Consider the following 10,000-nt stretch of genomic DNA (forward strand, 5'->3'; position numbering starts at 1 on the left):
AGTGAACGCAGAAGAAGAAGAAGACATATGACAGGCAGGCAGGCAGGCAGGCAGGCAGACAGTTTCAGTTTCAGTAGCTCAAGGAGGCGTCACTGCGTTCGGACAAATCCATATACGCTACACCACACCTGCCAAGCAGATGCCTGACAAGCAGCGTAACCCAACGCGCTTAGTCAGGCCTTGAGAAAAAAAAAGGGGGTGAATAAATAATAGATAAATACATAAAAAAAGAACTACTACTACTAATGATAATATTTGTAAGGCGCAAAAGCGTACAAAAAAAAGAAAAAGAAAAAAAAAGGAAACAAAGTTTCAGTTTCAGTTTCAGTAGCTCAAGGAGGCGCCACTGCGTTCGGACAAATCCATATACGCTACACCACAGCTGCCAAGCAGATGCCTGACCAGCAGCGTAACCCAACGCGCTTAGTCAGGCCTTGAAGGAAACAAAACGAACAAGGAAACAAAACGAACAGGGAATAGGAACGCGGACAGATGATTATTTCGCCAGATATATTGGTAAGCAGAACGACAGATCAGACTTCTCCTTCCTTTCCTCACCCGTCTTGCCCTTCTTCTTGATCACCTCCTCTTTTTCTTCTTCTTCTACTTTTTGCCCTTCTTTTTAAATTTTATTATTATTATTATTATTATTATTATTAATTTATTTAAGTACGCTTATAGTTGACTTCATCAAGTTTTTGCGCCTCATACATGTTATTAGTAGTGGTAGTAGTTGGCTTATTTGTTGTTGTTGTTGTTGGGTTTTTGGGTTTTTTTTTTTTTGGTTTTTTTTTTAACCTATTATTTATTCACCCTTTTTTTTTCAAGGCCTGACTAAGCGCGTTGGGTTACGCTGCTGGTCAGGCATCTGCTTGGCAGATGTGGTGTAGCGTATATGGATTTGTCCGAACGCAGTGACGCCTCCTTGAGCTACTGAGAACTGAAAACTGAAACTGCCCTTCTTGACATCCTCCTCCTCCTCCTCCTCCTCTTCCTCATCTTGTTCTTCTTGACAACCTCCTCCTCCTTTTCTTCATCTTGTCCTTCTTGACAACCTCCTCCTCCTCTTCTTCATCTTGTCCTTCTTCTTGACATCCTCCTCCTCCTCTTCTTCATCTTGCCCTTCTTCTTGACATCCTCCTCCTCCTCTTCTTCATCTTGCCCTTCTTCTTGACATCCTCCTCCTCCTCCTCTTTTTCATCTTGTCCTTCTTGACAACCTCCTCCTCCTCTTCTTCATCTTGTCTTTCTTGACAACCTCCTCCTCCTCTTCTTCATCTTGTCCTTCTTGACAACTTCCTCCTCTTCTTCTTCTTACCCTTCTTCTTGACAACCTCCTCCTCCTCTTCTTCATCTTGTCCTTCTTGACAACTTCCTCCTCTTCTTCTTCTTACCCTTCTTCTTGACAACCTCCTCCTCTTCTTCATCTTGCCCTTCTTCTTGACAACCTCCCCCTCCTCCTCCTCCTCCTCCTCCTCTTCTTCATCTTGCCCTTCTTCTTGACAACCTCCTCCTCCTCTTCTTCATCTTGCCCTTCTTGACCTCCTCCTCTTCTTCTTGACCACCACCACCTCCTCCTCCTCCTCCTCTTCTTCTTCTTGCCTTTCATCTTGACCTCCTCCTCCTCCTCCTCCTCCGCTTCTTCTTCTCCTTCTTCTTCTTCTCCACCTCCTCCTCCCCCTCTTCTCATTTTTCTCCTCCTCCTCCTCCCCTTTCTTCTTCTTCTTCTTCTTTTTCTCCTTCCCCTTCTTCTTCTTCCACTTCTTTCTTGTTCTTGTTCTTGACCTTCTTCTTCTTCTCGTTGTTGTTGTTGTTGTTGTTGTTTGTGTTGTTGTTGTTGCTCTTGTTCTTTTTCTTCGCCTCCTCCTTCTCCTCCTCCTTCTCCTCCTCCCACCAAGCACAGGTTTGTCCCAACAGTTCGTGGCACACACGTGTTCACAACTGACTTAGTTGCTGCGCATATCAACACTAAGTCAACAAAGTGGAGGTCAGATCAATGCAGGCCATATACTTTATGTGTTCCATGTGGCGTGGTGGGAGGTGGTGGTGGTGGTGGTGGTGGTGGTCTGTGTGTGTGTGTGTGTGTGTGTGTGTGTGTGTGTGTTGGAGAGAAGGAGGGACAGAAAGAGATGCAGAGACTGAAAAAGAAATGAAGGGAAGGATGCAGGGAGGAAAGGACGAACAAGCGTGATGGGTGGGAGTTTGAACAAGGGCGGTGAGAGGGGGGGAATACTTCCTGATGAAATGTGGGGCAAGTTATAAACATATGAGCCTGCATACTAGGTGAGATTGTACAGCTGCGATGGCCGAGTGGTTAAGGCGATGGACTTGAAATCCATTGGGATCATCCCGCGTAGGTTCGAATCCTGCTCGCAGCGATTTTTTTTTTTTTTTCTGTTTTCATTTTTACTGGGATCAGAGATGTTTCATCACACACACACACACACACACACACACACATAGGCACATCTCTCTCGCATCCCCCCTCTCTCTCTCTCTCTCTCTCTCTATATATATATATATATACTGACAACGTGCAGTTTTAATATATATATGTATATATATAGCATGCCACACATGTGTGCCTTTCTTTTTTTATGTGTGTGTGTGTGTGTGTGGGGGGGGGGGGTACATGTTTATTTCCTTGTTCTCTCTCTTTTTTTTACTGGTTAATCCTATATGGTATGGTCGTTGAGTTTTAATCTTTTTTTTTTTTTTTTTTTTTTTTTTTTTTTTTAACCAGGCGTAGTGTTTTTGTTTGTTTTTTTTAAACCATTTATCATGAATATTAACAAATGAAATAGTTTGTGTTCAGTTTGCTTAATATATTATGTTTTTGTATCAATATCTGTATTTACATTTCATGTATGTCTTCATATTTTGAGTGCCAATTTGTTTTGAGTGAATTCCATGGTTTATTATGACACGCATTATTTGTTTTGGGTGAATATGCATACATTAGAAATGTGTGTGTGTGTGTGTGTGTGTGTGCGCGCGCACGCGCGCGCTCAATCAAGTAGGCCATATATTTTTCTACATTATGTTTGTACTTTTCAAACATGAATATTTATCTATTTATTTATCTTTTATCTTTAAAGTTTAAAATACAGAACCCGTTCAAAGCATATACATTTCAAATGCTCATGTATGTCAACAGCAGTAAGCAGCAGCAACAGCAGTAGTATTAGCAGTAACAGTAGAAGAAAGTAGAGGTTATTAATCTTGTTTTGCAAGCTGATAATTTGGTATCTTTTCTTCAATAATTTTATCGGGGAGTATTGTCCCTTTATGTTTTGAACATTTTCCCTTCCATTGGTTATGACATCGACCCCATGCTGATATTTCTAACAAAGTGTATGCATCTTTTGCGGAAAGACAGACATGTATTTTTGTCGATTTTTCTGAATATTGTGCTCCTCTTTTAGCTGCTTTATCAGCAGTTTCATTGCCATGAATGCCCACATGATAAGGCACCCTACAAAAACTGACCTCAGTCCCTTTAATCCTCAAACAATGTACCAAATGATTTGCCTCAATAACTAAGTCAGGTCTTGTTTCAAAGCTAAATAATTCTAGAGTATACAGTACTGACTTGGAATCAACAAAGAATGCTATTTTCGAGGAAGGAAAAAAAAAAAAAAATGATGGCTCACTAAGAAATTCAGAGCTTGTATAATAGCAATTAGCTCAGCCGTGAATATGGAAAGATGTTTTCAAGTCAGATTTTTCAACTTTAAAGACAGGAATATAGAAAGCCGCACCAGCATTTTTGTCATCAAGAACAGATCCATCTGTAAGTGTATGGAGATGATTCTGATATTTTTCTGCTATATGAATTCTGGCAGTACCTGTGATATTGATGTTTTCTTCCTTTTTTGTTTCAGAATAACTGATATGAAAATCTGCTTTCAACATTTACAAAAACAACAACAAAAAAACAAAAAACAAAAAAACAACAAAAAAACCCACAAAAAAACAGGAGTATGATGTGGTTTTGTAGCTAACTCTTTCATGTTAACATAAAATTATTTTAACAAATTTGAAACGTAAGTTGCAACTATTTCTTATGATGAAATAGCTTTAGCTCTTTTAGGAAAATCAATCTCAGTTCATCAGCAATGGAATGTTTTGTAATTGAAGTGTATCTCACAGCGAATTTTGCTGTTGCTAACTCACGATGTTCATTTAAGGGAAGAATTCCGGCTGTTTTGTATGTTTCCTTTTTGGATGCATGAGAGGGCACTCCGAGGGCAATGTTGATAGCCTTACAGTCTACACTTTGAATCTATTGTAACAGATATTTAGGTGCACTGAAAAATATTTCTTGTGCATAAGCTATCTTAAATCTTACAAGGGCCATGGAAAGAAGAATCAGTGTTTTTGTATCCATTCCCCAGGGTAAGCAGCTTATAATTTTCATAAAATTGATACTTTTCCTTGCCTTTTATAAGATGTAATCAAAGTGAATATTCCATGTCAGCTTTGAAGTAAAATAGACACCTAAAAAAATTCACCACCTGTTTATAATCAATGACGTCACCAAGTAACTTTAAAATGGGTATGCTAGATGGGTTACCACCTGAATTAAACAAGATCATACATGTTTTTTTTTCAGTCGATAAATCTAGACCATTTTCAAACATATGGTTGCAAAGGTTATCAACATCAGATTGATAAAAGCGACGTATGTAATTACGTGCTCTTTGTGGGGTTGACATTTTTAGATTGACACCCATCCACATACATATAACATCAGCATACTGTACTAAAACTACACGATTTGATAATGCCTTTGGGAGATCCTGAATATGAATATTAAAGAGAACAGGGGCTATAACTGAGCCCTGTGGAATTCCCATGTCATGTTTATGTGGCAAAGAATAATGTGTTCCCACCCTTCCTTGAATAATTCTATCAGATAAATCTCTCTCTCTCTCTCTCTCTCTCTCTCTCTCTCTCTCTCTCTCTGTGTGTGTGTGTGTGTGTGGTTATAATCGGCCAATCGCAGAAGCCATACCAGGGCTGAATGTCAATATAGCAAACAGAGAAATTACTGATGCAACTGAAAAAAAAAAAAAAAAAAAAAAAAAAAAATCAATGTATGATCAGACTAAGATGACGAAACAAGATTAATCGAAATGTGAACTTTCACCGCCACTTAGTTGTGATTGAAAAACTCACTGGTGCCAGAAGCACAGACAAAAATGGCGTCTAAGAATAGCTGGGGATTCTCCTGTGTTGTGAATGAAATATGGGCCACCTACCACAGAAAATTAAAAGCAGTAGGTTTGTGAATAACCGACCCATCATCTGGTCACATTTCAGCAACATTGGCTGCTGCTTAAATACGTCATTGGCGGTGAAAGGGTGAAAAAACAATAAAAACAAACAAACAAACAAAAAAACAAAAACAAAAAAACAAAAAAAACAACTTGCCATTAACTTCGATCTTCGATATTAAGATTGTTGTTCATGAACATTTTATAAGAAGGGAATTGTTTATCACTGAAGACCCCCAACGGACTCGACAACGAGGCCAATATATTTCGTTTTTATACTGAAATTACAGTGATCGGAATGCAACACTCTTCTGACAGGGAAGAAATATTGTACGAGGGCAGAATCTCCTACTATCCTAACAAAACAGAATACGAAAATCAGAAGACCTAAGAAAAACCAACTGTGAAAACTTCGATGGTAGTAGATAGATACATACAAACGTACATACATACATACATACAAACATGCATACATACATACAAGATATAAAAATAACAGATTACCGTAGACCGACGAGAAAAAGTCCGGATGAATGTGAAAAAAACCACCAGAAATGGTAAAAGAAATAACACGTGTGACAAAGTATCGTACAGGAAGAGGTTCCGCCCGCTCCCTTAGAAAGATGCAGAATAAAATGTAAAATAAAAACTGACAGATTTTTAAAAGAAAGCTTAAGATATTCGAAATGGACAAAACTGCGGAGCTTGTCCTTGCAACCATTGAATGAACGTGAACAGAATCAATTACAGCCTGTGTACACATACTGAGACAGAAGAAGCAGAAGGAGGAGGAGGAGGAAGAAGAAGAGGAGGAGGAGGAGGAGAATGAGGAGGAGGGGGAGAATTTCAGAAGAACAACAAGAAAAGAAGAAGTAGAAGACAAAAAAGCAAAAGTAGATGGAGGAGGTGGAGGAGGAGGAAGAGTATGAAAAGAGGAAGAAAGGGGAAAAGGAGGAAGAGAAGGAGAAGGAGGAGGAGGGGGAGGAGAAGGAGAATGAGAAAAAGAAAGGGGAAAGAGGAGGAAGAGAAGGAGGAGGAGGAGGAGGAGGAGGAGGAGGAGGAGAATGAGAAAAAGAAAGGGAAAAGAGGTGGAAGAGAAGGAGAAGGAGGAGAAGGAGAAAAAGAAAGGGAAAAGAGGAGGAAGAGAAGGAGGAGGAGGAGGAGAATGAGAAGAAAGAAAGGGGAAAGAGGAGGAAGAGGAGAAAGGGAAAGGAGAGGGAGGAGAGGGGGAGAGAATCAATCACTCGTCAATGTCACCGGACAGGGCCGCTCTAACTTCTCCCTTGATTCAGGACGCTGTTCCGACGATGCTCTTTCAACATTCCTGTTTCCCTTGTGCACTGATTAACCGACTCGAGACGCTCGGAAACGATTAAGGAGAGAATATGGAACAAAACACACGCGTGCATTTTTTTTTTCAAATTTCACCCTCATCTCACCATCATTTGCCCAGTTTCCACCTACCCTTCCTTCATTCACATCTCCCACACCTTCTAACCGATAATACTCAAATGTATTCATGACAAGTGTGTGGAGTGATGGCCTAGAGGAAACGCATCCGCTTAGGAAGCGAGAGAATCTGAGCGCGCTGGTTCGAATCACGGCTCAGTCGCCAATATTTTCTTCCCCCTCCACTAGACCTTGAGTGGTGGTCTAGACGCTAGTCATTCGGATGAGACGATAAATCGAGGTCCCGTGTGCAGCATGCACTTAGCGCACGTAAAAGAACCCAAAGCAACAAAAGGGTTGTTCCTTACAAAATTCTGTAGAAAAATCCACTTCGTTAAGAAAAACAAAAAAAACTGCACGCAGGAAAAAAAGAAAGAAAACAAAAATTGGCGCTGTAGTATAGCGACGCGCTCGCCCTGATGAGAGCAGCCCGAATTCCACACAGAGAAATCTGTGTCTTCAATCACCGATATGTGTGACGGAACATAAAACAAAATTCCTCCTCCTCCTCCCTCCTTCACTCGAGTGCATAGCATGCGGGAGAAATCCTAAAATATCACGTTAAGTGAAAAGAAAACAATACTGTTAAAAACTGAAAATACAGGACTGAAACGGCTGGATCAAGTATCTTCAAACGCAACCACCATTCAAATTGATTTTGGAATTCTGACCAGATTCGGATATTTAGCTGAGAGTGATATGTGTGACTGTCATCAATCTTAACCTGCAAGGAAAAAAAATGACCGAATTCCAGTAGAATATGGACTGAAACAGAAACAATGAATGACTCATTCGAAGTGAGTAGCGGTCTTAAAACCTTATAGTAATTACCATTGTATTGTGAAATACATTCTGAATGTCTAAAAATAAGCTTTTACAAAGCTTGGTGAAGTTAGGAATCATAATACTATTTTTTTTATCGGAATAAATGAGTGGAGCTTGTTTCTGTGATAATGAAAATGATATTAATCCAAAACTGCTTAGTTGAAATAATTGTGTTGATACCATGTGACTTATTATTATCTGTTAAGTATATAAAAGAGGTTCTTTTTAAGCCTTGGAGATAGCTGGTTTCAAAATATTACAAGTGCAAATATTTCCATTTCAAGTAATAAATGTTATCAATTATACAGACTGGGTACTTTCACATAAAATACAGATACACCTAAACCCTGCTTACCAATCCATGATAATCTGGACAGGTTATGAGCCCAGGTTATGTTCAGGTATATTGAGTCTGGTAAGGGTATTTCCAACCCAGTAGTGAAGAGGTAAAATGCGTAGACAATATTTCGTATAACTGTACATCTAAACTGGAGAGTCATGAAAATATTTTTAAAGGGGTCTGGTACATTAGTGTATAAAGAATCTTTGGTACAACTGTATTCCTAAACTGGAGAGTCATAGAAATTTCTATAAAATGTCTCCGGTATTTTTAACACTTATTTCAATAAAACGGGAATTCCCATCAAAGGGAAACTTTAACACATAAACAGACCGACATTTAGATTAAAAACAACAACCTAAAAAAACAACAAAAAAAAACAACAAAACAACCAAACAAACAAACACCATAGATAAAAATGTCGACTGACAACGGACCTCAGATTCATAATGGTTGGTCAAATTGGCCAGGAAGTATAATTCAAGTGTGTATATTTTCATATGAGGCTGTCACTGCAAAAGATGTGCCATTTGACTAGAAACCAGCATCATACTGCCCTGTCTAAAACTAACGCATCCAATTTACTCCGTAATCAATGGGAAAATTATTACTAAAAAAAAAATAATCATATATACTCCGTAATCAATGGTCCAATTTATTCCGTAATCAATGGGAAAACTACTACATAAAAAAACAGACAAAAAACAAAACAAAAAAAAACACACAAAAAAAACTATCCAATTTACTCCGTAATCAATGAGAAAATTATTACTTAAAAAAACTAACACATCCCATTTACTCCGTAATCAATGGGAAAATTATTACTTAAAAAAACTAACACACCCCATATACTCAGCGCTTAAGATTCAGCGCTATATAAATACCATTATTATTATTATTACTCCGTAATCAATGGGGAAATTATTACAAAAAACAACAACAAAAAAACATCCAATTTACTCCGTAATAAATGGGTTAATTATTACTTAAAAACAAATGACAGAATGAACGTTTTATAAATCATTGAACTTCCGTCATGTGAATTTCAAAAGAATTCGAATCAAAATTATAAAAGTAAACGTTGTCAAAAATCAGTCTATAAAAAAACAACAACAACACAATCTTAAGGAGAACAATATGAAAACAACAACAAAGTTTCAGTTTCAGTTTCACTTTCTCAAGGAGGCGTCACTGCGTTCGGACAAATCCATACACGCTACACCACATCTGTTGAGCAGATGCCTGACCAGCAGCATAACCCAACGCGCTTAGTCAGGCCTTGAGTGCATGCTTACATATTTGTGTACCTATGAAAGGGGATTTCATTTTACGTAATTTCGCCAGAGGACAACACTCTCGTTGCCATGGGTTCTTTTTCAGTGCGCCAAGTGCGTGCTGCACACGGGACCTCGGTTTATCGTCTCATCCGAAAGACTAGACGCTCAGTTTGATTTTCCAGTCAAACTTGGGAGAAAGGGCGAGAGCGGGATTCGAACCCACACCCTCACGGACTCTCTGTATTGGCAGCTGAGCGTCTTAACCATTCTGCCACCTTCCTCCAACAACAACAAAACAACAACAAACACAATCTTTGTGAGAATTACATGATTTTTTTTTTTCCCCCATACATATTGAATCTACACAACCTGTGTTTGGCACACGTACACGTATGCTTAAAGCTTGTCCATATTCACGACAAAAAAGTAAGTACATTGGTGATGGAATAAAATGAATTGATAAATAAAAACGTAATGTTTTGAACAACTTTTTTTTTTTTTTTCTGATGCACAGATACACAGTGTATTGTGAAATATTTCAAGTTGGTATTGTGTTATGTGCATAACGTTTTATATACAAGAACTAACTTGAACAACTTTATTCCAAGTTTGTATTATGTGCCTAACGTTTTATATATAAGAACTTGAAAAACTTTATTTCAAGTTTGTATTGTGTTATGCGCCCAACGTTTTAAATACAAGAACTTGAAAAACTTTATTTCAAGTTTGTATTGTGTTTTGCGCCTAACGTTTTATATACAATAACTAGAAAAACTATTTCAAGTTTGTATTGTGTTATGCGCCTAACGTTTTATATACAAGAACTTGAAA

The 10,000-nt window shown here is 38.4% G+C and overlaps 1 protein-coding gene and 1 non-coding gene across 2 annotated transcripts in view; one reads left to right on the top strand and one right to left on the bottom strand.

The window, feature by feature from the left end:
- Nucleotides 1-10,000, bottom strand: part of LOC143287329 (uncharacterized) — a 16,247-nt gene that overhangs the window by 2,335 nt on the left and 3,912 nt on the right. The gene's annotated exons all lie outside the window — the stretch shown is intronic.
- On the top strand, nucleotides 2,296-2,377 carry Trnas-uga (transfer RNA serine (anticodon UGA)). Its single transcript has one exon. It is a non-coding gene; the product is annotated as a tRNA-Ser (tRNA).

The sequence above is a fragment of the Babylonia areolata genome, chromosome 11, assembly GCF_041734735.1.
Source record: "Babylonia areolata isolate BAREFJ2019XMU chromosome 11, ASM4173473v1, whole genome shotgun sequence".
NCBI lineage: Eukaryota > Metazoa > Mollusca > Gastropoda > Neogastropoda > Buccinidae > Babylonia > Babylonia areolata.